This window comes from Desmodus rotundus, chromosome 10, assembly GCF_022682495.2.
Source record: "Desmodus rotundus isolate HL8 chromosome 10, HLdesRot8A.1, whole genome shotgun sequence".
NCBI classification, from domain to species: domain Eukaryota; kingdom Metazoa; phylum Chordata; class Mammalia; order Chiroptera; family Phyllostomidae; genus Desmodus; species Desmodus rotundus.
In genome coordinates, this window is record NC_071396.1 from 1,420,123 (window position 1) to 1,438,229 (window position 18,107).

The following is an 18,107-nucleotide window of genomic DNA, read 5'->3' on the forward strand; positions in this document are numbered from 1 at the left end:
AAACTTCCCCTTTGTTTTCCTTTCAGCCTCCTTGTCACAAGGTTGCAATTCTTGAAATGCTACATTTTTGAAAAATGTAAGAATTTCCTATTCATCGCACCCTTGCTTCTGAGAGGAGAACTTCTTGCTGGTCCAATCTCTCTCATGCATCCCATTGGGGCAAACAGACTTCACTCACCATGGACAGCCAACCGTGTGGGGCCCAGCCTGGAACGGGAAGGGTGGCGTGGGCTTTTCCCACAAGTTTAGCAAGACGACACAGGCCAAAAGCTCGGCAGACTTTGCTGTACATTGTAGTGAGGAACTGAGCGAGAAGTAATGTGGCGAGGGGTGGAATCGAAGCTTGTGTAAGCGCCAGGGTGGGGCTGATGGGAGGGTCTTGTGAATGAGGCCCCTCCCCACCACCTTGGTGGCATTTTGCAAAATAGAGGGCTGACCCTCCCAGGTGGGCAAGGGGACTTGGACGCTGCTCGACCCTGTTAGTGACGGGTTGCTAGTCCGTGATCCATCCGTTTCTCGGATGTCACTGAAATCATCCCTTATGTTTCGAGGGTGCGGGTTAGATGGGACAGTGTCCTTTGTCTCTGGCTCAGTGTCCAGGTCGAGCTTTGGGTTGTTCTGTTTAACACCATCCTACAGAATAGTGTGGGTGATCTTTTTATTTTTTAAAGATTTTACTTATTTATTTTTTAGAGAGGTAGGAAGGGAGGGAGAAGGAGAGGGAGGGAAACATCAGTATGTGAGAGATACATGGATGGGTTGACTGTCTCACGCCCCCAACTGGGACCTGGCCTGTAACCCAGGCCTGTGCGCTGACTGGGATTCAAACCAGTGACCTTTTGGTTCGCAGGCCATTGCTCAATCCACTGAGCCACACCAGCCAGGGCTGATTGCTTGCTCTCTCTCTCTTTCTCTCTTTAAAACCTAGCTGCTCAATTTCCAGCGCCTGCAATTTATACAATATTGATTTACTTTAAATTTTCTAAATGAATGCACATTTATTTCGTTCTTATGTGTGATACTATCTCTTTTTTAAAATGATGGCTCTGCCTTTTACTTTCATCACATACCCTAATTTCAGATTTTTAGGGTCTCTTTTCTTATAGTCAGTCGCATTGGGAAGGACACCGATGCTCGCATTCCTTTCTTTCTCCTTATTAAAAAGTGACGATCTCTTTAAAGACCCATATTTTCTTGCTCTGCGCCGCACACTGTACCTAATCAACCTGCGCAAGCAATGCAACATCACGGTCGGTCGCACACAGACTCCTCTCTGTCTCACCGCTGGGTTTCTGCAGCGGCACGGGACAGGTCGCCGTGCCTCAGTGAACCCCGCGACTGTCCCTTTGCCTGGTGTCTGACTCGGCGGCTACGTGGACTTCTTTGCTCCGTTGGTGAAACTGAGACTCTAGCGAGGTGGAAGAGCCTTCGGAAATCTGTTTGCTGCTCTGCAAACAGCAGCTGAGACCGAGAGGGAAAAACGAGGCAGGCAAAAACATTTTTAGAAAGCAGCCTTATAATTTAGGATGCCGGTAAATTACTAGGAAGTTGTGCAACCTCTGTTTAATGGACACGAACTAATTATAGCCCCGGAGTGGTGACTCTCATCCTGCGGATGTGCAGTATAATTCCTTTTGGAGAAGCAATAACACGCTGTTAATACCCTTCCATATTAGCTTATAGACCCACAGTTTCAAAGGGATTTCTTAAAAAGGGGTATGGCAAGGAGCCTGCACGTTAGCAATCTGAGCTTTGGACTTTGAACTAGTCTTGGGTTGCTTTTTTTTTTTTTTTTTGTAAATGGAGTCACATAACTCAAAATTCTGAGTCCCAGTTCTCTCCTCGGTGATGTTTGTATTTCAGAACAACCACCTTTATTTATTAATGAGAACAACACTTTCAGTAACCAACACTCACCGAACCTTTCCTCTCTGCTCAGCGGTTCATACACCGGAGCTTGTTGAGCGCTGCCAATAGCTCCGAGACAGCGTTATTACATTAGTTTACGACAGGTGGGAAATGGTCACTTCGAGAGGCTTGGGAACTTGTGCAAAGTCACATGGTTCCTATGCAGAGGCACCCAGACCCGACATGCTGTGTCACGGATATTGTTGGGGGTGGTTAATGGTGCCATTGACGGTTCCGGGGCTCGGTGGCTTTTTCTGTGTCTCGGAGCCCTCAGGGGTATTGGACGCTCTCGGAAGACCCAGGGGGAGTGTGCTTTCCAGTCCCGATCAAAGGCTGTCACGAGACAAGACGGGGTGTGCACACCTGGTGGTTTCTCTAGTTGATTTCGAAGCACTTTCTGAATATTCTCGGAATTTTTGACTTAGATTGAGGAATTTCAGAGTGTTCTTCATTCATTCATTCATTCATTTGTCCTCTCGCGTGGGCCAGTGACGTTTGGGGCTCTGGGGAAACGGCTGCGAATAAGCCTCAGATGGGGCCTGCACCCTCTTTGGGCTCAGGGCATGCCACATGCCACAAAAGTATTGTGGGGACATCACCGTGTGCCGTGCAATGGTGGGTGCTGGGGGACAGTGATGAGAGAGTTCCTGTCCCCAGGGAACCTCTGCCCTGGGAGGCAGCTCAAGCAGGAAGCTGACGTACATCGCCTTGCGATGCTGGTGTGACAAGGGACAGCCGCAGGCTGAGGGACAGGGCAGGCAGGGCCGGTAGGCAAGCCTCCCGGGGAAGGGAGGTGCACTTTGAGGCTGGAGGTGCCGGCAGGCATAGGCCAGGCAAAGGGTGGAGGGAGAGGGTGGCGGGGGAAGCCAGATGAGGACAGGGCTGGTGTGGGGTTTGCACGGTGTGGAGCAGACAGAGCCGCCAGTGAGCGGGGGGCTGGCTGAGCAGACATGCCTGTTGTACCTGATAGAACAGTGAACAAGTACGTCTTCTTGTGTTTTACCCTCAGGCAAGGACATTTTTTTCATTGCTTTTTGGGGGGAGGGAGAAAGAGAGAGAGAGAGAAAGAAACATCTATGTAAGAGAGAAACATCGATTGGTTGTCTCCCGTACGTGCGGGGATCGAACCCTCAACTTTTTGGTGTGCAGGACAGTGCTCACCAAGGTGAGCTACCTGGCCAGGGCGAGTGCATCTTTTAAACTCAGGTCTCCTCGGCAGGTAACGTTCTACTAGTGTCAGGGGCTCCACATAATGACCCGACATTTGTGCACCATGTGACAACCACCACAGAAAGCCCAGTGTCCATCTGCGCACTGGGCTCTCCTGCACTTTTAAGTTTCAGAAACAATATACAAACTATTGTGAAAGGTTCAAGACCAGAGAGAGGGAAGGCATCTAAAGCACCTGTGGTTTTCAGAGAGAATGTGTGACTCTGGCGTGGGGGGTTCAGGTTCTCGTATCCAAACGACAGTTGGGTTCAAGTTCAAAAGGGAGCGTGGTCTTCAGTTTCTGGTTTGCTCCCGGCATTGACCTCTGCATCCCACCAGGTACAGCTGGCATCCCTGGTTTCAGTAAACGATACGAGCGCTTTTGTAAACAACTTATCTCGGTCACAAAGGCTGTAATAGCAGCAGGAGGGAAGGTCAAGAAGAGACTTGAGTTACGGGGCAAGCGTGGCTTGCCTGACCACGTCCCCACGCCCCGGGCAGAAGTGTTTTGCCTCTGAAAAGGGTCACGTGGCCCTCCCTGTGTCCATCCAGTGGACGCCCCAGGTGGAGGTGCCCGAAGTGTGGTGTGTCTGTCTGCCCGGCACACAGCGGCCCTGGCAAGTGAACATGGGAAGGCATCTGGCCTCTGTACGTGAACCAAAAATGCTGCTTCCTGCCCCTGACGGAAAGCAGTTTTTGTGCGTTTTTTGTTCAGCCTCGTGTGCATCTGAGTGCAGCAGAAAAGACGGCGGCCGCGGGTGTGTCAGCAGAACTTGGTCGAGGGACAGCGATGCTGTGAGGTGTTGCTAGGCTAGTCCTTGGTCTCCTGTTAATAGGCGACATGTTTTAACTGAGGAGCTACGGATTCGCATCCCAGACGCTCTCTCCTAAGGACACATTTCATCAGTTTGGAAAACAGGTCCTTGGCCACGAAAGTGCCTTTTCTTGGACAGTGGCGATTCAGTGGGTTCTCCCGAACACTCAGACCGGTTTGTGGGAAGTGTTGCAAGCACTAAGGAAGAGTCCTGTTGGGATGGGTGTGAACAACTTCTGTCTACCTGGAGTCGTTAACTTACGTGTGTTCAAGAAGACCTGGCTCCGTAGGAAACTGTATAATAATGTTTGTTTCCTAGGAAGAATTCTGATAAAGCCATCCATTTCTCATTTTCTTTGAAGAAACCAGACAGAAATACCAAGTCCTTTGTAGTCTTTAGGTGCATGGGTGTTTCAAAGTATTCTTTATGGGGAAGAAACTGTAGCATGCATGTGTCTCTAGGTGTCTGATGACATCGTCACGTAGCCGACCATACCCCAAAATGATACTGTAACAATTCCACGTGAAGCCGTAGGAAGAAACCATTAGCATATGACAGTAAAGAGAACGCAGCAGTTTTATTTTGCGCCCGGATTTAAGGGACTTGCAAGTGGAGCTTCCTTCCTCTTTGCAAATAACCAACACAGGTTATCCCTAAAGTCAGGAAACAGACAAATATGTGCAATATATGTTAAGGATATCTTCAGTCTTTACAAAAGATGTGTCACATGACCTTCAGGGGCCCTGGGTTAAAACAGCTGCTTTGAGGAAGGTGTTTTGCAAGGGCAGCACAAAGCACGTGGCAGGCCTGCTTCTCTGCCCCAGAGAAAGTGCTTGGACCCCTTCCGACCACCATGTCTAGCCCTGTGAGGGGCGCTGTCATGTGTGCCCTCCACAGGGTGCTCTTTCTGAAGTTCCTGACGTTGAAGTTACTGGACATCACTTAGAAAGGGCAAGTGATAACACAAAGACGCAAATGAGGAAAGCTAAGGGATAGGCAGCATCAGGGGAAGTCAGAAAGGCTTCCTGGAGGAGGTGGCACTTAGGTTTGGCTTTTAAAGGAGCAGCAGGGCTTGGGCCCCGTGCAGAAGGTGAGGGTGGGTGACCATTCTGGGCAGAGAAGAACTTACCTTCCTATTTGAGTGCCACAGAATGTAGTGATCGTGAGCCCCCACCCCCACGCCCCCAAAGCCCTCAGGAATGGCAGGAGCCACCAGCATGTCGCATGCCTCACTGCTGACTCCTATCTCTGAGGCTCCCGGCGGCTCTGTGGTTAATTGTGGTTTATGAGCCACCAGGCTCCCTAGTTCCCTGCGAGAACAAACTAGAATGACGTTTGCTGTACTTTTTCTTCCTCCCGCCCTTGCCACAAATGTCCCGATTTTGATTTGGGGATCTCTGTCACCCTTCCCTTTTCTGGTGTGACTGCTTGTCCTGTCCCCAGGCTTTCTCCTTTTATATCTGCCGATGGAGACTAAGCTGATCTCGGAGCACAGGGCAGGAAAGGGCGCTGAGTCATCATTCCGGGCCAGGCCTGTTTGCAGCCTCGGCCCAGAGGAAGACGGAAGGGGACAGAACTCAGTCCTGAGGTCTGGCACTCGGAACAAGCAGGGGCTTTCCTGCCCCGGGTGGGGGCAGTTCACGGGGGTGGGTGAGAGATTTACTCCCATGCTGGGCAAAGGGCGAGAGACAATGCCCTGTGTAGAACCCGGGCTGCTGCTCAGCACTTGCCTGGATGCTTCTCACTTTCACAACCGGCCAACACTGAATTGAACAGTGTTCCTGAGAAATTCCAGAAACATGCTCCCTCCTCTGCCCAGGACCGGGATGGCCCTCGCTAATGACGCCGAGTCTGAAGTTTCTTACCAATTCATTTTTAAATGTTGAATCCCAGGGGGTGTGGTGAGTAGGATGCCAGGGTCTGTTGTGAAGGCCGGCTTGGCTGCCGTGTGGTGTTCCCGCATGTCCCTGTGTGTGTTCAGGTCATTCCCGAGTGAGTTAGACAGTTGGGATTTGCTGTGAGGGTCTGCACTCAAGGCTTTCTGGTCATTATTGATACAGTTATCGTTGCAATCGATACGATTCTACAATTCTCCTCCCCTTGCCGATTCGCCTTGTGCTGAAAACAGGGGGAGATTGGAGATTCAGGTTTAAACCCCTCTGACGTATTGGGAGAACTTCCGTCTGGCACACCTGCACAGACGTACAAGCACACACACCCACGTGGCCAGAAGACGGGTGAGGACAGCTCCGATGTCACGTACAGAAAGCAGCTGACCCGCGAGTCTCCCGAGGACATTTCTGTTCAGAGACGGTCTAGGGTCCTTGGGAAAGTTGGCTGGAAAAGGCTGAACTGCCATTGGAAACACACCTTTGCTGTCACCGCGGCCACCTCAAACCAGAGACCCCGGACAGCGCACAGGGTCCCGCATTCAGCAGCGATGCCGGTGTTTGTGATTTGGGTTAGTGGGGAGCGACCCCAGGAGGGCAGGTACCCCAGTGAGCCGTGGAAGAAGGACGCCCAAAGAAACATCGCCACGCCTTCCAGAACTTGCGTCCTGGTCATTCCCGGGAACACATGTTCCATTGTGGAAACTTCAAAGATCGTACTTACCAAGAACACGTTTAAAAACCACAGGACGTATCTTGATCTTTCTGGCCGTTGCTATGGTTTTGCATCATCCATCACGACAGCCGAGGCACCCCCGTGATGGATGGACGTCATCTGTCACAGCAGTGCCACCGTTCTGATGATCTATTAGTGGAAAGCGTCGTCACGGCGCCACTGGCCTCGTGATGTATGACAAAGACACCGCCGACGGGTGGGATCGGCACACTGGGGCCTGTGTGTCTGGGGCAGGGAGGTGGCGGGCGGTTCTGGACCGAAACTCAGCGGGACTTCTTGGAGTGTGACGTCAACAAAAGCAGGTCTGTGGGACTGCACAGGCTTCACAGCCCCTCTTGGGGGCGGGGGCAGGGGGGCTCCATGGCCAGTGAGGGGCAGCAACGAAGTCATGTGCTTGGAGTCAGTGGGTGGACCTGTGCTGGGGCTGAGTCTCCCTCGTGGGGGTGAGGGGGCGGGGCAAGCCTGGGCTTCGCCCAGCACCCTTGTCCGAGCCCTTCCATCTCCCTGGAAAGGCTGCCAGCTATTCTTACCCCGGTTTTATTATTTATTTTTAAATAACTTGTATTTATTTTTAGAGAGAGGGGAGGGGAGGGAGAAAGGAGGGAGAGAAACATCGTTTGGTTGCCTCTCCTGTGCCTCCTGGCCGGGGACCAAACCTGCAACCCAGGCCTGTGCCCCGATGGGGAATCGAACCCATGACCTTTCGCTTTGGGGGACGATGCCCAGCCCACGGAGCCACACTGGTCAGGGCTACCAACCTGGTTTTAGACATTCTCTTTTTATTTCTGTCTTGCCTCCCTTTGAAGGGAGAACAGAGGCCGAGCTGTCTTCCCTGCACCCTTCCTCACCCGCCATCCAATCTGGAGACAAGGCGTTTGAAAATTGGGTCTGGTTGTGTTGGGGCCAAGCCAGGTGGGCCCTTGGCCTCTTCTGCCTTCTCAGACTGCCCACTGCCTGATGGGGGTGGAGGGAGGCGCAGCCCTGGAGGGTGGCCCTGCGGGTGACTTGGCTGTGTCATTCTGCCGGGCAGCCTCCGCCCAGCTGCCGTGTTCCCATCGCACACCCGTCCCGTGCACAGCAGCTGGAATGTGGTTGTTTCCAAATGCAGACCTGGTCCATCACCATCTCCCTCAGGGCGTCTCATAGCGGCGAGAGCGGCATTCAGGCTCGTTCCCTTGGCCCGAAGCCCGGGCGCTTGCTAGACTGCCCGGTCTTCCTTCGGCTCCTTGAACAGGCTCCGTGCTGTCTCGGGGCTTTTACATTCATTGATGAACTTGACCAGCTTTGGGGGCTGCTTTCTTGTCACTGAGGTCTCGCCTTGGATGCGCCCTTCTCGGGGGCTGTCCCAGGTCACCTGGTCTGCTTCTGTCTTCTCGCTCCCTGAGAGTTGGTTGTTTATTTATCTGTTTATGGTTCCCCTTGTGGACCCCCCACCTTGTGGAAAGCCTGACCTTGTCTCATGTGTCTTTGGTTGTGTCCCCAGTGTTTCGGATGGGGCCTGGCATGTGGGAAGCACTCACCAAAAATGACTAAAACCCAAGACTCTGTTTGTTGATTGACTGACTGACTGAAAGTGAAGACAGCGGTAGTGGGTGAGAAGATGCGAGATGGGGTGTTACAGAGGAGCTAGGGGGAAAAGAGAGGTTGTAACAGTTCGTAAAGTGCCCGGGGAAGAGAGCTGGCATACCCACGTAACATAAGGAAGGGGCCCTTTGTGCAGGAATGAGAGAGGGCTGGACTCGCATTTGGGCCCATTCCGTGCCTGCCATGGCCGTACATGTTGACATTTATACTCAGGCTGCCGGAGACCGGTGCAAATTTGGAAAAGCGAGACATGCTAGCCACGACCACTCACACACCTCGACTCATGCTGGGTGCCATTGGAGCCGCTGGGGTTGTTTTGTGTTCATAATAATTACGGGTATTTTTGATTTCTACTTCTATGTATTTTTCTTTCCTTTCAGAAATGTCTATTAAAATTTTTTTTCCCAATAATAGCTGATGTTCAGTATTATTCTGTATCAGTTGCAGATTGCAGCATGGGGGTTAGACGGTCGTGTCCTGCAGAGAGTGGGCCCCGATGTTTCCAGTGCCCCTGGCCCCACACAGAGTTCTTCCAATCCGTATCGACCAGGTCCCCTGTGCTGGACCCTGCATCCCCGTAACTGCTCTGAAATAGCAATTTGTACTTCTCAGGCCCTCCCCTTCCCCCAGCCCCCAGCCCAGATTCCACCCCTGGTTGAAAGCACGTCATGGAGCCGTCAGAGTGGGGAACAGGTGTGTGGTTGTGTACAGGTATTTCCATCAACCTAGATGGTAGAAGACTAGTTAATGTCAAGTAACCCTTACATCTTCCAAGGGAAAGGAGTGTATCTTCTAATTGATTACAACTATTCCTTGTCAGAGCAAGTGCTCAGAGCCTGGGGCCCAGGGTGAAGAGGGACGTTTCTGGAGCTTTCTTTCCCTTTAGAATTCATCTGTTCTTTGTCCTGTTTTCTTGGGGTCTTGTGAAGCCATTGACTTTTTGATCTTGGGTAAATTAACTCCCATTGAGATGTTATTGATTTAGCTCATCCCCCTTCCCGGAGGTGTTTGTGGTGGGCCCAGTCCCCGAGGGATCTCAGCAGACTAGGGGAAAACAAGCAGCATCTCAACAGCCCCCAAGGAAGGGAGGTCCTGAGTGGGCTGGCCCTCGATGAGCTCCAGCCCTAGTTACCCCAGCGTGTGCCGGGCACCGCCCCTGTGCTCAGTGGTGGGGACTCACGGGTGACCCCGGCCGTCTCTGTTCTTGAGTGTGACGTGTCCATCACCACCCCCCATGCATCCCCCGCCCGTGAAGGACCGAAAGGTGCGCGGCTTGGCTGGGGGAGCGCCGGCAGGACTTTATCTGCCATCATGCCAAGCCCATATGTGACCTTTTGGGGAAAATGACATCATGGAATCCAGCTGGGCCTGATTCCAAACCTCGTATTCATTCAGCGGGCGGGGGTGGGGGTTAAGGAGAGGCATGCCTGGGGAGGGGAACAGGGACCCGCGGGGGCAGAGACAGCAAGTATACCGCACTTGAGGGAGGGAAGGCTGGGGGTTGGGGAGGAGGCAGGCGGGGCATGCGAGGGGCACACCTGTGTGTGCAAGAGCGTTTCTCCGCTACGTGAGCAGAGGGTCAAGACGCAGGGCCCAGGGCTCTTCCTCGCCGCAGGCCCCTGTCGCCAGCGTTTCCTCGTGGCCCCGGGGTTTTCTCCAACTCCTGTGGGGAACAGGACACCGAGAATCCACGGGTGCCACCAAGGTCAGGGCAGGCTCAGGGTAAATGTCACCAGCCCCGGGACAGCTGAGTGAAATATGCCAGCGGTGTGTCTCTTTTGGGTTTCTCATTTCCTTCTTTTCACCCCTGCCTTTGAGTTGGCTGAGACCAAAAAGCCCAACACAGACACACACAGCTTGCACCTCTGGGGTCCCCGGGAGTCCTGTGTGTCTGGACAGCCAGGTAGCTGGCACCTGCGGGAGCTGCTGTTGGTCACAGCCAGCCGGTCCCTCTGCAGGCAAAGCAACAGGGGTCCGGTTGGAGCTGACAGATGCCGCTTAGTCATTCCCTTTGACCCACGCACACTGCCCGCCAGCGCCTCATTGTGGCACCCTACTGCCGCAGGCCTTGTCCACCGGGGTCTGAGTCTGAGGTAGGGGTGGCGAGGGACTGTGGTGTCTTTCCCCCCACCCCCGCAGGGCCCCCAGATCTCCCTGGGTTGGTGAGTGGTTGGAGGGGTCGGGCCGGCTGTGAGAGAGTGAGTGTGCTGAGTCACCGAGCCCCTGGCCTCTGAGCCAGGATGCGATGTGACCCCCCCTGTGAGGAGAGAAATGCGGACATCTTCCACCGGTCTGTGGCGTTTCCTTGTGCCAGTTCCTAAGACGGCTGTGTCTGCCAGTGGGCTAGGGATTCCCACTGAGTGTGGCAGGTCCCGAGCGTTTCGGATGCCATGGGAATGCGGTGCCCCTCAAGCTGTGGGATTTCCGGGTCACGCACAGCAGGCCCCGCTTGCCAGGCCCTGCATGTGGTCACTATCAGCACACAAAGACTCTTTTTTTAGCAGCTACATAATATCCTGTAAAATGGATACACTGTAGCTTATTTCATCATTTTCCTGTCGATGGATACTTGTGTTACAGTCACGGCTGTATTTCAAACAGCTCTGTCGGGTACATTCCTGTGCACATACCTTAGCATGCTCTTGCAAGAGTGTCTGTAAGCTGGCTTCCTAGAAGTGAAGTTGTTTGTTCTGTGGGTTACATGCATTTTGTTGCAGAAGCCGACTTCCCATCGAGAATGCCAGCTTCCCTCGGCCCGTCACCACTGGGTATCTGAACTTTTCATCTTTGCTCATCTGGCGGGTGCAAATGGGTTATCATTGTTTTTATTTGCATTTTAAGGATTGAAAAGGAAGTGGAACATCTTTTAATGTGTCGAGCCACTTAGAAAATCGGTTCCTTGTAGCCACGCTGGAATGTTAGTGGCTGGACTACGTCATACTGTGTTTCCCCTTTAGCATGCGTTGTGTCCTGGGCATGGAGGGTGGACGCTCACGGAGTCCGGACGCTCGCGGATGCTCATGTCAGAGCTGAGGGAACCCCGAGACCCCTCCCGGCGCCGTCCTTTGACACCGATGAAGAAGCAGAGGTCCCGGGCAGTACAATGAGCTGCTCGAGGCTGCGGCCCGGGCCAAAAGCAGAGCGGTGCTCTGTGGCTACTAATGGGCACTCTGCCTGGGAAACCCAAACCACTCATTTTCATCTGTTAACACCCCAGTGAGTTTCTTATGACCGTACGCTCCGACCCCACGAGCCAGCTTCTCCGGCCACTGTGTCCCTTCACAGAGCGTTTTGCCACAGCTGAGTAACTCAGAGGCTGGGTCAGCTCTTCGAAAGCTGCTGTTAAATGTTCTGCACGGTGCGGGAGCTCCTTGGGCTTCGTCAGCACCCACTCAAGACAAATCAAGTGAGAAAAACCAGTTTTCTCACTCCTGCCTTTACTTGCCGTTTTCATGGATTATTTAATACAACGAAGTCGTTACAGGACAAAAATATTCCGAAAGTCCACGTTGTATTCCCATCTTTGTAGAGCGAGTCGACAGTCCTCGTGAAAGGACACCATTTAAATTTGATCTCGGGGCTAGGATTTTCCTTTCCTTCCGTTCCTTCTGGGGCCCTTAAAAGATACTGAAATTGGAGTTGATTATTACAGGAATTTAAAGATGGGACTTGGTCTGGGCCTGGCTGCACCCCAGGCTCCCCTGGACTTTCTCTATGGAAGGAGTAAGACTTCCTTACCCTTTTAACTTAGAGGCATCTGGGTCTTCTTGTCTTCAACTGAGTGCTTAAAAAATTCCAAAGCAGTTATAACCTATCAGCTGTGAAGTTGTTGAGAGGATTTTCTGATTGCTGAAATGTATATACAGTTTTGAAGAATTGAAGAAAACAAAAATAAATGGCAATTTAATATGTAAGTTACATGTTTCCAAGTCATCCCTATTAGGAAGCAAAAAAAAAAAGCAAGGTTCAAATGTAGGAAAAAGAAATCGGGTGTGCGGGCTTTGAACCCTGTGACGAATGGCCTCCTCTTCAGTCCTCGGTCTCAAATTATTTCTTTGCAACCAAGCGCCGAGTTCAGCCGGGGATCTGCCCTGAGGGGACTGAGTGCACTATTTTTGTTTTCCGAGCCTTGTTTTATTTTATTTCTTTCCCTTTTTCGATTCCAGGTTCTGTTCAGTTAATTGTTGGAATGCTGAACACTGTGTCCTCATACTCGAAAGTTCCTGACTTCTGAGTAGGCAGAGGGGAGCCGAGCAGATACGGGTTCTGTTTGATGGACCTTCTCTCCAAGTGTGTTCATAAGAAACTGCTTAAATCAATGGAATTGTACCTTTGGTTTCAGCTAAATGCAACTTGGAACTGCCTTGTTAAATACTAATGAAAATGCTCTTGCTTCCAGAAGTTAACTTCGTGAAAATAATGGCAAATGGGGATCTTTTTAATACGTATTTGAAAGCACGGATGTCTAATGAAAAGCTAAGGCTGAGGCTGATGGAGCCGGGGTGGGGGTGCGGTGCCACACCACTGTCCCTGGTTCTTCTGGACAGAGCGGCAAAGCCCAAAGAGCTGGTCTGGGACTGAGGTAACGAGGACTGTGTCCACCTAAGAAAGGCACAGGACCTGGTGATAAATCGGAAGCAGGACACCAGGCGAGGGAAGTACAGAGGCTGCGGGTTTGGGCTTGTGTCACCAGGTGATGGCGGTGCCTTACCAGGGGCTTGGGAGCCGTCGGGGACAACTGGGGCAGACGGACGACCTCGTCTCTGGGATTTGGGCAGACTGAGGGGGAGAGGCTCGGGGGTACCATTCAGGACCAGGACAGGCGAGAAAATGGGGGCCTCTGTGGGACTGGGGGGGTGGGTGTGGCCGCTTGGGATTCGGGGCGTGGAGGACGGGAGTGACTCAGAAGTCGGGAGAGGACCGTGGCTCCCCTGCAACGGGATATGTGAGGATGTGTCTCAGGGACAGAGGCGAGTGGTGTCGTGTCCCCGACCTACAACGTCCCTTCACAGCTTCACCACATCAGGCTGGTCAAGTAACTGGGTCCAGCAGCCCGGCTGACACGTGAGAGGAACCATCTCAGGGACGGGACCCTGGTGAAGGGGCGTGGTCCCGGGGTCTTGCGGTTTCCATGAAGACCAATGGGAGGCGGGAACATCCCCAGAGGTGTGACGGTCCAGTACGAGGGCTGGGTGCAGACTGGCCGTGGAAGGCGATGTGAACTGACCGAAAACCACAGGCCAGGAACAAAAAGGGGCTCGACGGTGCCCCCTATGGCTGTGGAGGGACAAGTTCGAGCCGCACCCTCTTTATCTGACACCTCAAGTAAGCAGGGACCAGCGGATTTCGCGGAGGTCTGCTGGGCCGGGGACCCTCCTCGGGTGTAGAGAAGTACGCGGGGACAAGGGTGGCATGGTCCCCTGTGCCCTGTCTCCCTGGACATTTCCATCAGGCTCTGCCCTTAGAACTCTGCCATTCCTGTTTTCTAGCAGGTGGCTTTCTACACTGTTTATTAACTGTTGCCAACTTTGCTACAACTCACAAAGGAAGCGGCGTTCAGGGGTGTGCAAGCCAGTCTAAGCAGGAACTGCCACCTGTGGGCAACCATTTCACAAACGCCAGCAGTTTTGGAGGTAGGCTTTGTTTACACTTTGAAAGCACAGGTTTGCTTCAAAGGAGTGGCCGTTGACCCTGTGGTTTCTCGGGAACAAAGTATCACATGGAACTGTTCGTGAACAGGGGATGGAAAGGCACGGCTGTGGTGTGGATGGATGCACAGTTCTGTCTCTGACCTCGGTTCTCTGTAAAACGGGTAGAGAACACCTCCAGCCAGATCAGGATAACAGATAGAGTGGCTTCCTCAGGAGAGGCTAAGAACCGGGCAAGTGTGGGCTGTTGTTGCGGCGATGCATGGCCACTTTTCTTCTTCTTCTCCTTATTTACACAACATCTCTGCAATTCGGGATGCTAGCGTGTCCTCAACGCCAGGGGGAAGAGCGCGCTTGGGGTCTTTCCGGGTTAAACTTGCTTATCAGCCATTGCTTACGTCTGACTTCTCAGTCAGCGAGGTGTTTATTTAGACTCTCTCTCTCTGCAGTCTGGCTCTCGCCCTGTTGGATTGAAGCCCAGGGAGGCCAGGTGGTTTTTGTTCCGAGGGCCACACTGTTGTTCCTGATTGCCCGTCTGGGCCCCCTTGTCCCCCAGGCGGCTCCCGTCCCTGCAGACAAACTGCACGGCCTCTGTCTGGTGACCGTGTGCCTGCAGGTTCAGTTTATTCCTTCCTCCGCTTGGGAGGCCAAAGGTCTCACTCTTGCATCACACGGAAAAGTCATAGGAATTCAAACTGTAACGTAAGGGTTAATATGGCTTCACTGGAGCAGAGTCACCTGAGTTGTGGGTGACCCGTGGCTGCTCTTCTGGTGCTCAGCGGTGGCTGCAAAGCCCGGTGTGGCCGGCGTGGTGGGTGTGCTCAGTGTGGCTGGTGAGGCTGCTGTGGTCACACCCGCTCACACACAGCAGGAGAGGCAGCACAGTTACCATTTCCCACCGCCCTGGATTTCCTGCATCCACTTGGAAGGTGTGATTTTTTAGGGCAGAGATGGTTCTGAGTTTTACCCTCAGGGTTTTACAGGGCCAGTGAATTGTGTTAGGGTAGAAGAGACTGTCCTCCGTGTAGAAGCAACGTGTTTCAAGCATGAGGTAGGGGACCGCATTGCAAATCACCGGCAGGGGAGTTCTCCACAGCCTTCACGGTGTGGCGGCTCTGGCTCTCAAGGTCATTCGAACGGATCGTTCCTTGAAAAAGGGGTGGGTGTGTCGTGTCCCGAATCAGAGGGAGCCTGCCCGGTTTCTGTGGTTTCAGAGTGCGCGCACCTCTCCCCGTGCCCCACAGCCGGTCGCTGGAATGGGCGCTACAAGATCGGAGCCTGGTTCTCGGACATCCCGTACCACCTTCCAGTCCTCCCCGAGCCCCACCTGGGCCTGCTCTCCCACCCTCCGCCTCCGGCACTCTGTTCCCCCACAGCTCGGTCACCCCGCACAGCTCGCAGTGACAAGGGATTTATGAGCGGTCGGCGCTGTCTGGGCCCCTGCACGCCTGTCCACCAGGGACGTCCTTCGCTCTGTGACCTCTTCCTTAGGAGTGTTTTGAGGTGCCACTCACATGTCACCCCCACATCCCGCCCCACCCTTCCTGTGGGCCCCCAAAGCCCCTGTGTATACAGTGGTATCAAATGTCGATGACACTATGTTTTTCAGGATAAATTACTTCTAAAGTAGGCACACTCGCGTTTTAGTTAAAACTTTTTAAAAAGAAGTGAAATCGCCTCACTTTCGCAGCAGCGCCTTCCAGACCCGAAGGTGTGCGCTCACCTGGAGACCTTGTTCAAGTGCAGGGCCAGGAGCAGGGCTGGGGCGGGGCTGGCTCCCCGCCGCTCCGAGCAGCTTGCAGGTGACACAGCTGACCCAGCTTGTCCTCAGAGCACGCTTCAGGGAGCAGGGACCTCGAAGCTGAGAGACTCGGCTAAGGGGGCGTCCTTTTTGGAGCAAGGTTAGTAAATAGACAGGAATCGTTTATTCGGGAAGTATTTACGGAGTGCCTGTGAAGGGTCACAGAGCGCATTAGATGCCGGGGCTCATGGACAAAGCCAGCGCCCCGTGGGGGGAATCTCCCGGTCTGACGGGGGAGAAAGCACGTATATGATTTTGGCGGCTGTGGGTGCGGCAACGGTAATAGGCTGATGCTTTGGGGGTGAAGCTCTGGCCAGTTTGGGGGGGCGATGGGCTGATTTTAGCATGGCCGACCACGCCGTGGGGAGGGAGGACAGGCAGTGGGGGCAGGTGCCCCTTCTGTCCTCTCCCTCCATCTCTGGGAGCCTGATAGTTTCTCGGGGGTGTCCCCAGATTTACACGTGGTACCTGTGCCCCTCAGCTCATGCTGGCAAAGCCGCAGTCACACCCTTCCCTGACTGATACACTCCTAACCCAGGCACCACTGAAGTCACAGACCCCACGCCAGCACGGTTGTGATGGCCCGAGGTGTCCTCTGTCCCTGACCTCAGGGAAAACCCTGACGGGAGGCAGAACAGGGTCTGCCGCGGTCTGCTCGGGGATGGAAGAAGCCAGGAGAGACGGTTAACGACGAGTGTTTTGCTGGCTGCTTGCACTTGGGCCGTCTGTCTTCCTGTTTCCTGCGATGCCAGTGAATTGCATTCACACGTGTGAGCCCATGGCATCCCCGTGTGCACAGGCGGCCGGCCCGGGTCCTCCCTGGGACCCTCGCCTCTACAGGGGCTCTGTGGACGGCACAGTCACTTTGGGAAAGTTTCCTGCAGGCCGGGAAAACAGGAAGCTGGCATCTCCGCGGCCGTAAATCAAGGGGATGGAAAGCCCCTTTCTGCAGCGGGGCCGGTGAAAGAAACGCAGGAAGCTCTGAGCGGGCGCGGGGGCTGAAAGCCTGTGTGTGAGAGCCACTCGGTGTCCCCCCAACACGGAGGCCTTATTTGGCCAGTTTTCCACAGCACGCGGTAACGCAGTGCCGCTTCCACATCAGGAGAAGGTGCACTTCTTGTCGGCACCTGGTTGCTCCTACACTGCAGGCTTTTTCCTTTTTCTGTGTAACAGCTTCACCACACCTCCTTTAAAAAACAATCCCCCGTGTTCCGAGCACACGCCCGGGGGCTGGTCCGCCAGTCCCGAGCTGCCTTGGCCTGGGAGGGCCCGGTGCGGCTTCCTGCCGCTCAGCCTTCTGCGCCTGTGTCAGCAGCCTCCGCACGGGACGCGGCCCTCGGTCAGCTTCTCTTTGGCGGTCACTTTTCAGGGGCCCGTCTGGCTGGGGGAGGCCCGTGTTGCCATGTGGAACATAAACCAGGGTCTGGTCAGAGTTCTGTGTACACGGAAACACAGCGAGAACAAAGCACAGAAGAAGCGACGTGGAGGCAGAGGCCGCTGAGCCATGCTGCTGGGACTTGGCGTCTGGCTGCGCCGAGGGGCTGTCCGCAAGCACGCGCACGGACCAGTGGTCTCCATGTGGACACGTCCCAGCTGAAGTCAGGACAGGAGAGGTGCGCCCTGCATGGGCGAAGGAAAAGTGGACGAGCGTGTAACCACCTGTCTCACAGACTCTGCGTTCCTCTGGAGGGAGGGAGGGAACCGGTGCCCGGCAGGGGTCAGAAGCCTGGGCTGTGTGGTCGGGGACGGCTGGGTTGGTGTCCTGGCCCCCGACCGGCTGTGTGACCTCTGGAAGCATACGGGCCTGAGGCCGCAGTGTCCTCATCTACAAGGGGCCCTGGGTCCCGTCCTCTTCAGGGATGGTGTGAGAGCTAAGGAGGGAATGGAGCTACTGGGGAGCTCAGCACTTTCAGGGGCAAAATCACTGTTCATCGTCACCACCGCCCTCACTTTCATGAGTGACCTGGGTGTGGCTGGGGGCCTGGCATTGCCTGCCGAGAGAGGTGAGGCTCCGCCCTGTCCCCTGGGGGGGCTGCCGCTCTCAGGCTCCTGTGACAAGGGCACTGGCAGGCACTGCCCGGGGAGCTTGGCCGGAGTCCAGGCCACACAATGGTCGCAGGAGCGTTGGACACTCAACCCAAGGCCACACGGCAGGAACAAAGGGGACATAAAACCCCGGACAGCAGCACTTGGGGGCATGGGACACGTGTTTCCACACTTATTTATAGAAGCTCACTCCATCTCCAGAGTGGAGCTGCGCTCAGCCCTCACTCATTCCTGGGGAAGCTCTTTGGGACAGCATGTTTATTTTACCAGTGAGCACTTGAGAAACGAGCCCACGGCAGCGGGTGTGAGCTGGGGGCTGGCACAAAGCCTCTCCTCTTCACGCACGCTGCTGCTGCTGCTGCCACCGCTGCTGCTGCCGCCGCTACTGTTACTGCTGCTGCTGCTGCTGCTGCTGCTGCTGCTGCTGCTGCTATTGCTGCTGCTGCTGCTGCTGCCACCGCTGCTGCTGCT